The sequence below is a fragment of the Pygoscelis adeliae genome, unplaced genomic scaffold, assembly GCF_000699105.1.
Source record: "Pygoscelis adeliae isolate BGI_AS28 unplaced genomic scaffold, ASM69910v1 Scaffold208, whole genome shotgun sequence".
Lineage (NCBI taxonomy): Eukaryota > Metazoa > Chordata > Aves > Sphenisciformes > Spheniscidae > Pygoscelis > Pygoscelis adeliae.
In genome coordinates, this window is record NW_008825290.1 from 185,309 (window position 1) to 199,813 (window position 14,505).

Sequence of the window (14,505 nt, forward strand, 5' to 3'; positions counted from 1 at the left end):
CCAATAAGAATAATTTAGTGCTTTGTGTAATGAGCTGCCTTTCTTTTCAGTAGTTCACTCTGGTGTCTTATCACTTACCCTGTGATTGACTGAGTCCTCTCTTTGCCTGCTCCTGCTAAATGGTGATTCGCCATCTGGTAGTCATAATTTCTTTTCTTTCATTTTTTTTTTATCCTATATTCTTTTGTAATTAGAAAATAAATTACTTTTTTTTTTTTTTTTGCTGAAAAAAGAAACATGTCTAGCATATTACTTACAAATGACAGTCATTGTGGGCTCAGCAGTGAGGCAGAGGGAGGGGACTTGACTCCTGCCTCATTTGGACAGACCTCAGCTAACATAACAAGGGACGCATCAGCTTTACTGTTGAGAGCAGTGGGTGCTGAGGGAAGGGCTTGATGAAGCAAGCAGTGGGCAACGACTTTAGTGAGACGTGAAAGGCTGTATCTGAGGAAGAATGGGAAAGATGAAGGCCCTGAAGGGCTGGTGGAGCATGATAGGGATGTAAGTCTGTATGTGTAGGATATTGGATGGAAAAAACTGGTGTGTGTATGATGGGCTATCAAGGCTATGAGCATGCATTGAGCCTGGGGGCAGTGGTATTTGCTGTGTTTCACTGCAGCCCAGACCTGTAGGAGGGTGGTGTCACCATGCTGGTCCATGGCAAGGAGCATGCAGCTCCGCAGAGGACCTATATCGGACTGCAGCTTTTCACTGCCATCTCTGTTTCCACCAGCTATGGAGGGAGCCTTGAGTATGCCGGATGTTGAGCAGCCTGCCTGAAATCAGGGAGCAGGATCTTCCCCATGGGGCTGATAGACTAACCTTGCCAATGCCTAATTGCAACCCCATTTTTCTCCTGCTTATCGCCGGCCTCATCTCTGCAGCCTGTGTGCTCACCCGGACTGCCACGTTCTCATTATATCTTTGTACAGCACCAGCCCTCTCTGCTCTCATTTCAGTTGCCTCCTCAAGGTGCTCCAGTAATTCAAGTGATAAATAATAACAATAATAATGCAGAAGCTGGTTGAATTGAGCTTGATTACTCTGTGGCTGAGTTTGGGCTTGATTGACTGAAAGCAGCAAGTACCCCCCCAGTTGTTATCCTGAGAGCCTCATTTTCTCAGTGCGATGTCACTCCTCGTAGCCTCAAACCGATCAGGCCTTGAGGCTGCTGCCAACACGCAACCCCGTCATTCCCAGAAAGACCCCGCTCCAAAGCACTATTTGAATTTACATTTTTGGCACGTCATATAATGAGGCAAGAAAATGACAGGGAAAATATCCCACTTCTGTACAGTGCCAAAAGAGACTTGTTTTCCCTTGTTTTCTAGGCAAGCTCACTGTTTTCTGAGAGGGAAGGCATTAGTTTGCTGGGGCCTTGACGGATAGTTTTTTGCTGGTTAAACTGGATGCATCCACATGTTCCCAGACATTTGAACTGGGCCCTGCCTGTTTTTACAAGCACTTGCCTGATGGGTTATATATGTGTGTGCATTAAATTGGAAGGAAAGAAATACAGCCTCTAAATCAGCAAAAGATGTAGTGGACACCCGTTCAACCGTTGGATATCAATCTCTCCCCCGAAACCACTCCTGCAGCACCTGTGTGTGGTACTCCCACTACCATGCTCCCCTTGGCCCTGCCATCACTCAAGAAGGTCAACGATAGAGCTGCCTTGCTGCCCTCCCTCCAAAACTGGGGGCAAAAGGCAGCTCTCCAGGGACAGCCTTGGTCTTTTCCTTCCCATCTTATGCCAGCCACGCTCTGCTCCTGTGTTTGCATCTGTTCCTAGTGTTGGTCTGTGCTGTGTTTTCAAGGGAGATGCCTACATCAGTGGCAAGTGAGGGCATTTGGTAACATCTTCAGTTGAGCCCAAAAAAGACGAGGAGCAAATGATCTGTGCGAGGTGGAGGCTATGTTTTTCTTGGCTTAATATGGAAGAATGAAGAAAAAGGAGGGAAAGAAAACAACTCATTTTCACTCATTCTCTAAGCAGCAGCCGCTGTAGTGCTATAGCCAGGAGCGTCTGAGAGACAGAAGGAATTTGAGTAACAAGAAAATGCCATTGTACAGACCTAATTATAGTGATCGTACCTGTTAGAGAAAACAATAAGCAGCAAAATGAATAAACCTTCCTGGGACTCATTTTATCAGTGAAGCATGACCATGTGAAAACTCCACAGAGAAAATCAACAAGGAAGGCATCAGTGTACTCAGACCTTTTCCTTTCTGATCTCCCATCCTGTAATCAGCTGGGCAAGGTAACCAAAGTAAACCATGCATTCATCCACTGGCTGTATGCGGCTGTATGCAGATGCAGATGACCTGTTAATAGGATGCCTCCTCAGCCCTGGTATTATCTTCCCACCCAGGATATTTACAGGTATATACATGCGGCTGCAAACTTCTGGTGCTTGGGAAAGAACTGTGCACAGGTCTTCAAAACCTTGCAAAATTTGACGGTTATCCTAGGGATGGTGGGGGAGTCTGGCGATTCTCCTCAGAGTCAGTAGATTGGTCAGGGATACTGCTAAAAAACAGTTCCATCTGTGGTGATAACAAGCTCTTGGGGACAATCCCAGTGTCACTAGGAGTGGTGTGGAAAGGACTGTGCTCTATGTGTTTTAAATCTGCTACCAAATAATCCTTACATTGTGCAATGTGGTGAAAAAGTGCTCCTGCTCCACTGCCTTCCCACCACCCATGGTCCCATAGACCTCACCACATCCCTCCCTCAGGATCCACTGTCTGATCCACGGGATCCTACCTGGTCTCTCCTCCTACTGAAGCTGTTACCTGCTCCTGGCTGTCTTTGCCCCTGCTCCCTTGTACCTTTCCAAGCTCACACTTATAGCTGCTCTGCACTGCAGAGACACATCTAACACTGAGCTTTGCATGCTTCTGTGGTTAAAGCAAAGAGGATTAGCCTCTATAAAGAGTTAATGCTGGGTTTTTTGCATACACAGCCCTCTTCATCCAAAGATCTTAGAGCAGGGGAAGTGCCATTAGCAGTGTCTTGTGGATGGGAAAATTGAAGCATGAGGAGATGAAATGGATTTGCATATTGGATGATTATTCCCTTACCAGATTTGCCTCACATCTCACAGCCCACGTCCTGGGCCAAAGCCCTATTATACGATATACAGCCCAGACAGAGGCAAAGCCAAAGAAACAAGAAATCTTATGATACTCAATCTTGTTTCTTCTTTTCTTTTTCCAAGACCACTAGCATGTACAAAAGGACAAAGAAACACTCCAAGCTTTGTAACATGTCTGAATGACAGCCCTGGTGTCTGCAGTCCTTCGGGCACTCGCTCGTGCTGAACAATGATGCCTCCAAAATATTGACCCAACAGTGTGTCTCAGCCCTGACTCGGGGGGGGGGGAAAGATGAATGCGCTCTTTGATGACTGTCGCCATTGAAAATAGGGCTATGTTATTGTCAGCTGGAACAAGATTGCTCGTAAGAGTCACTTGGTGACGCAAGTTTTGAGTTACCAGCTCCTAGAAACTGCCTTCAAATCACCGCTGGAGATAATGGTTTTCCTCCACTTCCCAACCAAGTCTGACCTAGTTGGTAAACCGCTCCAGAACTAATTAGTAGTAACTTAAACCAGATCTAAAGGAAACTGGACAAATAATTCATGATGAATAATTTATTGAATGAATTTTGCCTCTTTTTCTGTTTGTGAATTTTCTATGCTTGCAGTGTTGATTTCTCCAGCTAATTGGTTGTTTGAAATTGTTTGCTGATGCAAATACTTCTTGGTCTGCTCTTTTCTTCAGAAGTTCATTAAGAGTATCCCCAGTCCAAAAGGAATTGACTAATTTTAATTGGTCACAGAGGCCACATGGCATAAATGCATTTTGTGGCATGAATATATATTTCTTCAATTCACTTACTGGAAATATTCTTTCAAACTGTTCTTTCCATTCAAATAGGATGTCTTTGTGAGCATCACTTCTAGTCAATATGCCCATTGGCTATTCCTGCAAAAGAAACTCAAACAGATTCTAGAAGTCGGTCAAAAGACACTCATGGAAAGAACCAGTAAAAGATGTTCAAATAGAAATGGATGTGAAATAACTTACCTGTGTGTAAAAGCATGTGTATTTGTGTACCTACATACGCACAGAAATTGCTCCTGCATTTGTGTTAGTTTAAAAGAAACTTCCATTTGCTTGTATTAAAAAGAAACCAAAGACACCCAGAATTAAAAACATTTAACTAAACTCTGCCTCTATTCTAGGTGACACTGCATTAGCATCCATGGTTTTGGCACAAACAGGGTCAGCAGATGCTCCAGGACGTGTACCAGCCAACATAATATTACTTTGTGGTTCCAAGCACTTCAGAAGGGCTATCTTGAAGAAGAGATGAACTTATGGCCTCTTTCACTAGCAAGGTCATGAAATTGTAAGCTCCTTATATCGCAACATCTGTGACATACAGCAAGCAGCAAAGAGGTTCAGACATGGAGGCGGGAGGGTGAAAACAAGCCACCCAACCTGATAATGAAAAGCAGGCACTTGGCCTTGGTGTGGAGCATCTCAGATAAGTAGTTTAATTGCCAAGCTCTGGTGCTGGAGGGAGGGAAATCTAAGCTAAATTAAAAGATTAAAAAGATATTTTTTCATCAAGTGGCAAAATGGAAGAAGTGGACGACTCTGCTCAGGAGAAAATGAGCAGAAAGGAACTGTGAATGTTGTGAAAATATATCCATTAGACCTGCCTTATCGAAACGTGCTTTTGCCAAGCATCCAGCCCTGCATCTCCATGGCAACATGGCCTCGTCAACAGAGAAGAAAGTGTTTTTGTCAGGATGGGCCCAAACACGTAAAAGCCATTTCGATTTGGGGGCAACACGATCTTCTTCAATCAATACTGCACACATAATAATGACTCCTGCCACTTTTTTCATAAATCTCCACTTTCTGCTTTCATTTCCTGTGGTTTGACATCACTGTGAACTGGAACCAGGTTTAAATTTCCTACAATTTTCAGCCCCCTCTGCCCTCATCTGCAGCACACCATGCCTCACGCAGCAGCTTTCTCCTTTGTAACACACTCGATACGCAGTGTACTTACAGGTGGGATTAGCCTGGCCTGAACTGTGAGACAGGCTTTGAGGAATGCCCTGGTGGCATCATCCGCAGATGTAATGGCTGAAATTCTGGTCATGGCTGAGATGAGGGGCCGGCCAAATGGAGGATGGTGAGTCTTTCTCCCTAGGAGTTACCTCTGATGAGGTGCAAGACTGAACGCTCTTGAACATCTTAACTCTCAAAGAAATTGTGGTGTCCTTTCTAGGGCATGGGTGATAGGTCTTCTGTCCACACCGTGTGAATAAAAACTTTTTGTCTTCTCCATTTTTTCCTGCATTTCCAGTTAGAGATCTCATTCTTCTTGACTGCCAGTTGACAACGATGATTTGGTCTTTCCAAATAACCAGCCCAGCAGTTCCACTACAGAAACCACCGCGTGGCCAAAGGGATTTCTGTGTGCATGCAAGAGTCTGCAAGTGTGTGTTGGGGAGGGAGAGATGGAATATGTAGGAAATGTAAATGCCTATCTCTATTTTTCATTTAAATTAGTGGGTATTAGGTGTATAATCCAACATATTGCTTTTAAAATCTCAGCAGTAGCCTGCTGAATGCTTTTCTGTGGAAGTTACTAAAGAAATGTAAAATATCTTTTTTCATAATAACTACAATCTAGCTAGACTTAAAGCAATGCCCTCTTTGTTGTTTTATGTTCTATTTTGCCATTTGTTGAGAGATTTTTGAACATATTTAATCTCCAAAACCCCATTGAGAAATGTGATTTGGTGCACAGAGGCAAAAAAAATTCCTATTTGTGCTTTTCAGCTAATGCAGACAGAGGGAAGCTATTTCTCCAGACAGGTTGTTGTTGCTTTTGAATGCTATATGAGGGTCAGCGATTCGGATCCTGCCTGTTCCCTGGGGGCCTTTGGGTTTTGAAGAGGGGGAGGATGGCATTTGGTCAGTGATGTGTTTGATTCCCAGACGAGTTTCCCAGCCTTGTAAGCACACTTCACATGTTAGTGTTGCACCATTCAATGCTGTGGCCAGAGCCTGGAGGAAAGGAACATAGGGAGGTGGGTTTAAGTTACATTAATGCTAATAAATTAATGATTTGAATTTAGAAAGAGGCTGTTATTGCTGAACCACACACTGTTTGCAAATGAATTTATAAACTCTGGGCTTGACTCATCCCCAGTGAGACAGGATATTTCTCTACAAGGGGCTTGTCATCAATGTAGCTATACACAATCTGTATCAGCGTATACCACAGCAAGGCCTCAAATGAAGTGCACTTGCTTCATCTACCTGGCATAGCAAGCAGAAACCCCTTAGAAATGAGTGATGATACCACACTGCAGGCAATGATACACTGGATGGGGTGCAAATAAGGATCTGTATATTCTCATTTATCTGTCTGTATGCCTAACCATCTACTGAATTGTCTGTCTAATCACTCATAATAGGTGCTTTGATACAGGCTGAGTGGTGGCGTCACCTGGAAGCTGTCAGAGCTGGGAGAGTGCCTGGCAGGTTGCGTACTGAGCAAGAAGACACTCAGAAAATGCAAAACTGGATTGCTATTTTGGTTCCTTCATTCCTGACCAGAAATTTTCTGGGTCATTTGATAATCTGGATGACCGTCATTATTGGTGACTGCAGTAATTGGTGAGAGACTTGGACAGGAGTTGGGCAAAGACGCAGTTTTTATGAGCATCCATTGTTGACATGGGCTCATTCTTTCCAACCACTGACAGAACAGTCCAGAAAATGGTTCATGGACTGGAAATCATGAGCTGATGGTATTTCAACAGGAGTTCTCAGGACTGATTTTTTTGTGAAGGTGAATCTGTTCCTGCCCTTCTAAAATGAAACAAATCTATTGGAAGTGAGTTTGAAATACCACCTGATGGTGACACCAGGAAAAAAGAGACCATTTTCCTCTTGGCTTCTCTTTGAATAGGAAAGGTGAGGATGGTGGCAGCTTGCAGCAAGAGAACCTTTCTTTTCCCACACTTTATTTTCTGCTCTTTCTTATTCTAGAGCAACACCTTTCATGAACTTGGTATGCCTGGGGGTTGAAGAGGGACGTCCTCTTACAATAGCCAGATTAGGAGTAGCAAAATGAAGAAAAAACATTTAACTGCTTTCCCCAGTTTAACTGGCTTCTCTCATTCAGTCCTGCTTTTGGATCCTTCTGAGATTGGAGAGTTCAAGTCAGACCAGGGACTGTTGCTTTACCACAGTTCAATTCCAGTCCCTCAACCAAATAAATCTCTTAAGACCTGGTTTATGCTGTTGCCCCTCCCCAACTTCTGCATCACCTGCTCTGAGCAGGGGTAGTCCTTTTCCACTGAAGGTTGGGACAGGGTTTTGACTATCAGAATCTGAATCTGCTGCATCCTGCAACCCAAAATGTCATTGCAGCATAGTATGCAGCAGGGGAGGAGGAATTAAGGTTAATGTTGGGATAAAATTTGACTTAAGAATAACACATCACAGGTTCACTCTTTTCAGGGGAAATACAAGACGTGCAGGATGCAGCAGATTCAGTTCAGTCCTTATGGCTTTGAGCTGGTCCCTGCCAGTCCCTCTCAACACAGATGAGGTGGTCTATGAGGTGGACCAGTGAGCTGGGAACCAAGACTCCAGGGTTTATTTCTGCCACTAATTCTTTCTGCAGCTTGGATAAAGTTTGTAAACCTGTCAGTGCCTCCATCTCCAAAATGAGATCTGCTCCAGAGCTGTGGTGGTGCAGGATTTTTTTTTTTCTTTAATGTGAATTAATTAATGTCTAAAAAGCACTTTGGGATCCCAGAATGAAAGGAGCAAAACAAATGCAAAGTATTCTATTGTTTTATTATCTCCCCTATAGACCGGGATGGAGGCACCTTGCGACTCACATAATTACTTCCCTGCAGCTGCAGCCTCTTAAGAAGTTAATATATGCTACATCTCCACATCTAGGTACGGAGAAAGACCTAGACCCTCCCACCCATCATTTACACACACACACACACACACACCCTTGTCCTTCCCCTCCCTTGCTCTCCGTTGCATTAATAGCAGAGATGGCATTAAAGTAACTTTATCTCTTTGGTGCACACATATACAAACTCAATGGCGGGTAGTGTTATGAGGCTTATTGCCGAGTGCATAATGACTGCTTCTTTTTTGGATGAATGAATTCAGTGGGTGACAGGTATGTAATTCATGGCTTTGTAAAAAGCTTTGAGAGGAAGTGTATGAAATGTACTATATAAATGTCAATACACTGCACACTTTAAAGCCTGTGGGTTGAGTCATAGGGAGGGTAGATTTAAGGGGGGGGATCATAAATAGCAGAAGAACAGCTGGTTTCTCTGGGTAATGATGACTGAAGATCTGAGTGGTGACTGCTTAAACATACCCACTCGGCAGAGGTACTTACATGGCCCTCTTTACCAGAGTATCTAAGCACCTCACAGCCTGTAACGCATTTATTCTCCAAACAGGGGAGGATATTATCTCAGCTGCACAGGGAGGGGGCAGAGGCATGGGGAGTTTGGGCGGCCCTCCTGGTGTCTCTGTGGAAAGGAAAGCGGGGCTGGCAAGCTCAGGCAGAGAGGGACCCTGGCCCACCCGAACCCCCCAAGCCCAGAGCATTGCCCCTCCAGACATGGTGCCTGGGGTGGTGCCACCCGAGCTGAGCATAAATGTGAGCTTTGGCGTGATCCCGTGCCCCGTACCAACCCCACTCTGCATGCCCAGCACTGTGTGATGTCCCATGTCTCCCCAACACAGAGGAGTCTGTACCCTTACACAGAGAGGAAGAACGCAGTCCTCAAGGGACGGGGACGCTGGCCTTTCTGCCATGGGGACAGCAAACGGGGACTGGCCTTGGCATAGTGGAGCTGCACTCATTTTTCCCGAACTGTAACACGCACCTTGGAAAATAAGGGCTGATGGGAGAGCCTTTGGTGAACTTGAAAGAACGCCTGCGGGTGCCAAGGTGTGATAGAAGGTTCATATTTCTGTGGCTGTGAACTTTCCGCAGCAGCCAGCTCTGCCATCGTTTCCCTGTAGTATTTTTGTTATATATATGGGGTAATGCCTAAGGGAGTTAGGTAAAAGAGCCTTCGGGGCTCTTGATTCCCTTGCCTGCCTTAGAAACCCCGGCCCCAATATTTATCACCAATTAACATCTTAGCATGGCTAATACTTGTAAAGTGTTTTCTTGGGAGACACGTGGTGAACAAGCACTGTTTCGTGCAGAAATAGGACTGAGGTATATAAGAAAGTTACCAGCAAAGGCAACAAGTTACCATACATCAGTAGATGCTGCAAAAATACAAAGTATTTCAAGTTAGCATACTACTTTTATTACCTCTCTCCCTGCAGGCTCAGCTAATTACACTGCCACGGAGGGAGAGCACACAAGAAAGAGATTGCAAGTGCCTTTCTTCAAATGTCGTGTGAGAAAAGCCATACAAAGCCTCCAGTTTTACTCACTCAGGTGTGTATATCCAATTGGGTCTAATCTGGAGCGAGGATTCCTCGTCATGCTGGTTTAACATGTGTATTTCCACCTTTTTGTTGTACCTTTGTACAGCGCCTAGCACAGTGGAGTGCCAGCACTGCCCAGGATGCCTGTGGGCTCCTGCAATGCATCCAGTTGTAGTATTAACCCTGCCCATGGCTTCCTGTGCTGAGGTCATGGTCTGCTGTAACCTGAGTGAACGTCTGCAATTAAACCTGGAGAAACAGTGCCCTGGCTTTTATGAATAACTCTGCAAGCAACGAAGGGGAAGGAGGAAGAGGATTTATTTAGTTTCTCGAGGAGCTGGATATGTTAAATGTTGTGACTTTTTAAGGTTCACTGCAACAGTGGCCATAAACAATGTGTAGTCATAGAAACTAACTAAACAAAAGTCTCTAAATCCCAACAATACGAGTGAGAGCTCAGGACTGTTTCTTGGCAAGTGCTTCTGTTCTTTATAGTGCAAAAGGTGTGAAGCACAACTTGCTCTACCAAAACCACTGTTCCTCCTGCAGGACAGCAGTTGCCTCAGGTACATACTGTGTGGTGCGGATATGGCCCCTGCTGCTTCAGGTGAGCATCATGAGACCCTGCGTGGCAGGGTTTTCTGCAAAAGAGGGGACTGAGGCACAGAAACACTATGACTGACATTCATGGGAGCATTTAGACCTCTGAGTCTTGCATCAGGATGAGTTTGGGCACTGGACCTGAGAGACCAAACAAAAACCACATATGATTTTTACTATGGTGCCTTGGGGTTTGCTACTGCACACGCCTAGAGAGGCCAGTACATGGACTCACCAACCAGTCTGAGGACATCTCAGCTCAAAGCCACCCAGTTCAAGGAGGAGGACTGAGCCATCAAGGCTGTCCGTGGCCCTGAGAGAGTCTGGGCAAGACAGACTCCATCGTACCACAATGGGCTGACCGAGCACAGGGAGCGTGCACTGGAGACAGCTGACAGCAGCTAGGGGTTGAAAGCAGCCAGTGTGTGTCATCTCCCCGCAGTCCTTACCCAGGCAAATTGCAGCAACTTATTACTGCTATCAATCTCTGTCATTAGTTCAAGTGGCAGAGGTCAATGTGTTGAATCAAAAGGTTTTCATCCTGCCAGTGACCCAAGGCAGCAGTGGGGGGCCAAAACGATGCTAAATGATGGGATTTCTGGGATTTTCCTTTTTAAAATTTTTTCTCTTTTTTGATGAAGAAAATGGAAAAATGATTTTTAAAGCACCCTTAGCATGGCAGTAGTGGCACTCTCTCACCCAGAAATGTCATGCCCCTGGTCTCTGCGCACTGTACCCACCTCTAATACAGTGCCCACCAGCACCTTCACCTTGCCTGACACCTCCTGTACACAGGTCAGGTACCGTTCCCCTGGGGAGGACCCAGTCCAATGTTTTGTTTCCTCCCATGTTCACTTTGTGGCCCAGTGCCTTATTTACTGCTCTCTCACTCCTGCACTTAATACCAGTTATAATTTTCCTCATGGGCTTTTTTTCTACAGTGATCCTCACCTTAGTATCTGAGTGCGTCTCAAAGATTAAATTATTTTCCTACATTTATGCATGTCTGTGCCGGAGCTGCAGGGAGAGCTCCCTGCGTGGGATCCATCTAGGGAGAGGCTGAGCACCATTTTCTTCCCCCTGACTTAGAGATGCTGAGTAATGTGGGGAATCAGATTTTAAGAGGCATTGCATTTTCTGCTTTCTCTGCACCCAGCATCCTTCTTGGCTATGAATGAATATATAATTTTGGGGGACAAATGAGTGCAATCTTATTTCATGAATCTTTATTCTTCCCTATTCTTTATGAATCTTTATTCTGTCCTACTTTCACTTCCTTTTTCTTTCTATTTTTTTTGCAATACTGCATTCTTTCTTTCCCTCATGTCTTCCTTTTTCCACTTTTTTTTGTCTTTATCTTTCTTTTCTTCTGCTGCCCTCCCAGCTTTTCATTACTGTCATCTTTTTTCCCAGCCACTGAACCCTTGATGTTGTTCTAATTGACAGACGGGGTTTAAAAGCACATTCGAAAGCGCCTGTCTTTTTAAATAGACTCCTGTCTCATCAAAAGATGTACAGCAACATTCCATTAGAGCACATCATTTGAAAATAGATTGGGCTTTTAGCAACTGCACTTGTATTTTTATAGTTAGGCTGTTCTGCTGGGATCATCCCTCCTCCTTGCCAGCCCCCATCATCTCCCTTTTTGGGGAGGGCAGGGGGAGAAGATACATTAAAGAGAGATTAATGAATGTTTTGTTTTGTTTGGGTTTTCTCCTCTCTGCAGCTCTCAGGTGCTTGTTCAGCCTGTTTGTTTCTTATAGCCATGGCACAGAAAGTTTTGGAATGAAAATGGGGATGCAAAATGCATACGTGCTGACATAAATGAAGACGTGGCTGAAGAGCAGCAAAAAAAATGGTTCTTGTTGCACTGCATTGTCTGGTATTTTATGAATGTGGATTCAGTCATGGCTTTCCCAACCAATTTGTGCACAGGGCATTAAGTTCCTGTTCTGCAGTAAAGCAGACCAAAAAGCAGTCACTGAGAGATGGTTCTGCCCCACAGGCATGTCCGTGTGAGCTTTTAAACTACATCGCTCAGATACCAATAATATGGTAATTGCCAGCTCCAGCAAGGCAGCTTCAGGAATAGCTAAAGCGGCTGTGTGGGGGCCAGCAGACCTCCGGAGAGGGGGACGTGGTGGTGAAAAAGCCCTGAACCTGCTTTGCTCTTTGGCAACTGAAAGCCAAGGTAGCTGCAACTACTGTGGCCATTGGGTTGTGTAGGGATGAAAAGGCAAGATCCAGAACCACCAGTGAGCCCAGTCTTTGGGCCTTGCCATACATGAGATGTTGTTCAGCGTCCCTTTACCTGTGCAGCTCTCCGGCAGCTGTGGTCCTGGGCTGGGTATGGCAGCAAGTAGGCAGGGCTTTGGTGTCCTAATAGGAGAGAGTGAAAAGTCTGGAGAAATTGGGAGCCAGGGAGGGTACAGAAACCATGGGTATCTCCTAGTGGGACAGAGAACTGAGCCAAGTCTGCACTTTCCTCCCATCTTCCTCTGGGCAGCTATTAACTTCTGCTATAATGTGCATTTTCCCCTATTTCTATAGAGTGATGGTTCTGCCCAGTTTTTACATTCAGAACATCAAAGAAGATGGAGATGGAAAAGGTCTTACAAAGGTCTATTTGATTATGTAGCACCTCCCGTTACCTCTACAGCCCCCCCAAATATTGTTTAATCGTAATTATTGTGCTCCTGAAATTGCTGAAGCTTAATTACCATTTAGTTGGTAACCATGTTGTGAGATGCAACAATACTTTGTAAGGCCATCATTTACGAACTACAGTTACTTGCTGTTAAACGTCAAGGCTACTTCAGACAGTCACTACCAAAACAACACAGTGATTGCTCTTGCCTGAGCCCAAAGGCCATCACTGTTGTTACATTCAGAAGAAAACTGGCCCAGACTCTGAAGTTGGATCCAGTTTTAACTTTAAGTGTGCTAAAAGTGTTTAGACCTGGGCATCTAGCATGGACCACAAAAGAAAGATGGCATCCCATGTCTGAAGTCAGAGGTGGCTTTCCTTCATGGGCAGGAGCATTCAGAGAGCACAGCACCCATCTCTGCACCCTGGGCAGTCAGCAGTCATTTGCTCCCAACTACTGGCAAATGTCTTGAACCTCCATTCTCTCAAAACCCTGCTGAGGGAAGGAGAAATGGCCAGTTCTCACCTGCAGATCAGATGGATGTATAGGATATTTATTTACTCTTTCTTCAATGTCTCAAACATCTGCCCTCATACAGATTGTCCCTTCAGCCACAAGCCAGTCTGCGCACAGCTCCTCAGTGTTTCACCGAGATGCATCAATGGAAAATATAAGAGGAGAAGCTCTCCTCTTCTTCCCAAGCTTAGGGAGGCAAAAACCACTCCTGTTCTTAATCCAGCATTGATCAGTAGTTGGGACTTCATCATCCCCTCTCTCCTCTCCCCTCCCCAAGTTATTCACTCTTGCTATACCACTATCAAGTCCAAGACAGAGGCAATAGGTACACTTTTCAGCCCTCATGAAGCAAGAGCTCAATGCTCCTTTTTTGCTTTCCATGTTCCGGTTTCCTGTGTAGTAGTGATAATCTCTGTCGCTTTGTTGGATCCTCACAATAAACAGCTTCTCAGATTGATTAAAACCTCTCTGCTTGGCTCAGGCTGTGCATCGATTTTAGCTGCTGCTTCCTGCTTTGTGTACAGCACATCATAGAAATCAGAGATGGAAAAGACCTATTAGGTATCAACTTAAACGTCTGAGCCTCCCCACCTCCCCTCGGTCCCCTGGGGCTGGCAGGAGATTATTCATTACAATGTATTTGCCGCAACTTTTTCCATCCCTTCTCAAATGGCCTAGGGACCGTGCCTGCCAGTGCTTCCCATGCAAGACCCAGCCACACCTAATTACAGTGCTGGCATTAGCAGGGAAGCTGGCTCCCTGGTTCCTGGCCCATTGCTCCTCTCTGCTCGGTACAGAGTGTCTCTCTGGAGCCCTCTAAATAAAGATGCTTCCTTGGGGCTCTCTCCTCTCAAAGGAAGACACAAACAAGCCAGGCTTTGAAGTTAATGGGTGTAGCTCTTACTCTCAAGCAGGATGCCTAGGTTCATATAAAGAGCATCACCACCCTCCCTTTCCTTTTACACTGGCCTTTTGAGAGCCAGTTTTCCTGCAGAGATGAAGGAGTGGGTTCGGAGGGTTTATCCTTGTTGAAGATGGGACTGTTGACACCAATCCACCCTCTGAGTCTTGATTTTTCCAGAGCAATTCCTCTCTGATGCTGTCTGATTGCAGGTATTTCCATTATCCGAATACTTGGGAGCTTGAAACCTTTTAAGCCACTGGCTTAAAGATTGTTCTCCTATCTTCTGCCTTCCAGCCTGACCCTCAG